At 48.9% G+C, this 3,964-nt stretch overlaps 1 non-coding gene across 1 annotated transcript; it reads left to right on the top strand.

Annotated features, from left to right (window-relative positions):
• Nucleotides 1-1,819: 1,819 nt before the first annotated feature.
• TRNASTOP-UCA (transfer RNA opal suppressor (anticodon UCA)) lies at nt 1,820-1,906 on the top strand. The gene has a single exon. It is a non-coding gene; the product is annotated as a tRNA-Sec (tRNA).
• Nucleotides 1,907-3,964: the final 2,058 nt, after the last annotated feature.

Below are 3,964 nucleotides of genomic sequence, written 5' to 3'. Positions count from 1 at the left end.
TATCCTCTACACTATTCGCTTTGCAAGAAGCTCATGTCTGGGCTTTCCTTCACACTAGTCATGTTGTGGTGTCTTGGCTTTCCTTTTCATGAGTCATGTTGTGGTGTTTTGGCTTTCCTTTACACAAGTCATGTTGTGGTGTCGTAGCTTTCCTTCACACTAGTCATGTTGTGGTGTCCTGGCTTTCCTTTACATGAGTCATGATGGGTTGCCTTTCCTTTTACACGAGTCATGTTGTGGTGTCTTGGCTTTCCTTCACACGAGTCATGTTGTGGTGTCTTGGCTTTCCTTCACATGAGTCATGTTGTGGTATCTTAGACTTTCCTTTCCACAAGTCATGTGGTGGTATCTTGGGCTTTCTTTTCCACAAGTCATGTTGTGGTGTCTTGGCTTTCCTGTACAGGTGTCATGTTGTAGTGTGTTGGCCTTCCTTTACACAAGTCATGTTGTGGTGTCTTGGGCTTTCCTTTAATACAAGTCATATTGTGGTGTCTTGGCCTTCCTTTACACAAGTCATGTTGTGGTGTCTTGGGCTTTCCTTTAATACAAGTCATGTTGTGGTGTCTTGGCCTTCCTTTACACAAGTCATGTTGTGGTGTCTTGGGCTTTCCTTTACACAAGTGACGTTGTGGTGTCTTGGCCTTTCCTTTACACAAGTGACATGGTGGTGTCTTGGCCTTCCTTTACACAAGTCACGTTGTGGTGCCTTGGGCTTTCCTTTACACGAGTCACGTTGTGGTGTCTTGGCCTTCCTTTACACAAGTCATGTTGTGGTGCCTTGGGCTTTCCTTTACACGAGTCATGTTGTGGTGTCTTGGCTTTCCTGTACAGGAGTCATGTTGTGGTGTGTTGGCCTTCCTTTCCACAAGTCATGTTGTGGTGTATTGGGCTTTCTTTTCCACAAGTCATGTTGTGGTGTCCTGGCTTTCCTGTACAGGAGTCATGTTGTGGTGTGTTGGCCTTCCTTTACACAAGTCATGTTGTGGTGTCTTGGGCTTTCCTTTAATACAAGTCATGTTGTGGTGTCTTGGCCTTCCTTTACAAAAGTCATGTTGTGGTGTCTTGGGCTTTCCTTTACACAAGTCACGTTGTGGTTTCTTGGCCTTCCTTTACACAAGTCATGTTGTGGTGTCTTGACTTTCATTTCGACGAGTCATGTTGTGGTGCTTTGGGCTTTCCTTTAATACAAGTCATGTTGTGGTGTCTTGGCCTTCCTTTACACAAGTCATGTTAGGAAGGGTGGAGCAAACACTGGCTTCGTCATACGAATGCCAATATCAAAGCCTTGACTTAGCCAAAAGAGACGTCACATCCGCCGCAGGGTTCAGAACGGCCTGTCCTAGTCACTTTGCTGACAAAAGGAGAAAGTGACATTTAAAGTGTATAATAATAAGAGTATGTGTACTGCATAAAGGGAGAGAGAGAGTGAGAGAACAGAGTAAGGCTTTAATAATGTCTGTTTACTCTGTGTTCTGTAACCTCAAATCAGCATGGCCTTTCCTCTTCTATTATAGTTAACTCTGACTTTAGCAATGAATTATCTGAACTTTGTCCCCAGTACAAAAGCAGACTGTTAGCAATTCTCATTTACCCAGAAAGCCTGGATCTTTTTTGCATATGGATGAAGGTTCATATTCTGAACTTTTGACTCAGTCAGTGCAGGAAACTAAAGACAATCAAACATAGAGCTGAGACCAGCAATAAACAGGGAAGAGGACAGTGATAGCTAGGCGGATTGCACATTTTGGCCCGCACCCTACCTGTAAAAGACTATGTATTCTTGTGATTTATATACCTGGTTTTCTCTACTTTTTCAATTGCCCGGATGAACCTCAGTGGTCTGGGGTGCAGGCTTCAAACCTGTAGCTGTCTAGCGACATAGTGGTTCAATTCCACCTTCTGGGTGAGGCACTTTTTGTGATGCGCTGCCCAATGTCATGGTAACAATTTTATGTTTTTTTGTCAATTCTGTGTGTGTTCACAACTTGTAGCAGACAATATTTAGTAACCACATTTTCAGCAGCCCAGCCAACACGTGTTTCCCTAGGTGTTTTCAAGGCCAAGTCACCATTTAAGATCAAAGAGTGACAGAGAGAATTACTAGTTAAATAGTAGCCAGTGGTCTGAGGGGAGATTCACCTGGGCACCCCAGCAAGTCACAAAAGGAAGGGCATGCATTAAACAAAGTTTAGACTGGAGAACCTCAGATTAATAATCTGAGAGATTTGGAAGAGATAGTGTCCGATACTAATGAAATAAAAGCAGTGACGTTCATCAGTGGAATGAGGGCATCACCTTTGACAATGTCAAAGTGAACGGTTATCCATCTGCTCCCATAAATGTCCCCGGCACTGAGAAAGGCCTACTGAACGCCATTCTCGCTCCACGGAACAGGCTTTTTGTGGGCACTTTACTTCTTTGTTGCAGACTTTGCTTGCAGATCTTGGAGTCTCACAGTCTTTCTGTGCACCCAGTATAAACAAATGAATACATTAATACTTATATATATATAACAAATCATGTAAAATGAGTTCACCTCTAGGCTCTCCCATTTTTTTGGTTAGATAATGGACCCTGAGGAACAACAACATAAAGCGATGTACTCAGGATTACACCATTTGATTACATTTGGAAACTAGGATTCAAAGCAACTTTTGTCCAACAAAAAATCTAACATCGTACCTCGTCCTCTCATCTGGAGCGTTCCAGCAGAGCAAAACATATGTTGCAGCATCACCTGATTAATAGAGTGCTTTAAGGCTCTCTCTGTATATGTCTGCCCATTTCCAGGGAAAGGGAACAATATGGCCAGGGCTGGTGGCTCCGTGGGCTAATGTGTTCACTGCAGGCACCTGTGTATGACCTAATTGTCACAGGTTCACATCCTGATGGGTTCACTCACTCTTTTATCCTTCTTAAGTCCATAAAATGAGTGTCATTGATTTGGGTAACAATACAAATCTGTTATTCGGCATCAAGAATAGGGCTGGGCGGAATTTGCGGAATGCCTCTTCGAGGAATTTTGAAAATAATTGTGGAAAACGAGTGCACAACCTGAGGGACCGTGTGCCCGGGACTGGGGTCCCTCGTGCTTGGGCAGGCTCCCCGATCTCCCCGGCCTGGCTGCGTTGAGAAGCAGGGACCGGCCTCGGGCCTCCTGATTTTTGGTCAGGGCCTGTGATCCCACGTCCTGCGGCCTGATAAGTGTCCATCTGCCCGGGACAAGAGACCCTGGTGCAGAGCCCCGGAGCCCTGCAAGGGCAGGCGGGAGCCCTACCGCTATGGCTCGGTGTGGGCAGCTGGGAGTCCTTTCGGTCGCACCTTTCCCTCGGCCATCTGGTGGCACGCAATGCTTTCCAATGGGGCGACCAGATGGCCGGGCCAGCCTGGAAGTCACCATGAGGGCTCATTTGACTCCCGGATCCCAGTCAGGGCTCCAGGAGGTCGGGCGCATCCGCGCCTAGGATCCGCTCCATCACTCGGAGCGCGAGGGTTACAAGAAAGGTGGGTAGCCTTCCTAGTAGGGGCAGGGTATGCCGGAACACCCCTCCGGGGCTGGTGGTTCTTTGCCGGGGACCAGATGGGCTATGCCCGGGCAACATCCTCCCAGGCGTCCGGGGCTTCCCTCCTCAGGCCCGCGGTGTGGCAAAGTGCCCAGGGACGGGCTCCACGGGTCCCGGGCAGTCCTCCCCCCGGGGCGCCCGGGCCCGAGAGCTCCGTCGGTCCTCCCAGTGCCTGAGGCCCAGCTGCTGTCCCCGAGGCCCCCCCCCCCGGAAAGCGGAGCCCACCGAGCCCTTGGATCAGGCGAGAGCCCTACCGCTATGGCCCGGCTCTGGGCGGGCAGATGGGAGTCCTTTCAGTTGCCGGCCATCTGGTCGCTCCTTTCCCCTCGGCCATCTGGTCGTGCGCAATGCTTTCCTATAGGGGGGGGCCAGATGGCTGGGCTGGAAGTCCCGATGAGGGT

The sequence above is a fragment of the Triturus cristatus genome, chromosome 1_1 (assembly GCF_964204655.1).
Source record: "Triturus cristatus chromosome 1_1, aTriCri1.1, whole genome shotgun sequence".
Classification (NCBI taxonomy): Eukaryota; Metazoa; Chordata; class Amphibia; order Caudata; family Salamandridae; genus Triturus; species Triturus cristatus.
This window is presented reverse-complemented; position numbering and strand designations above follow the sequence as displayed.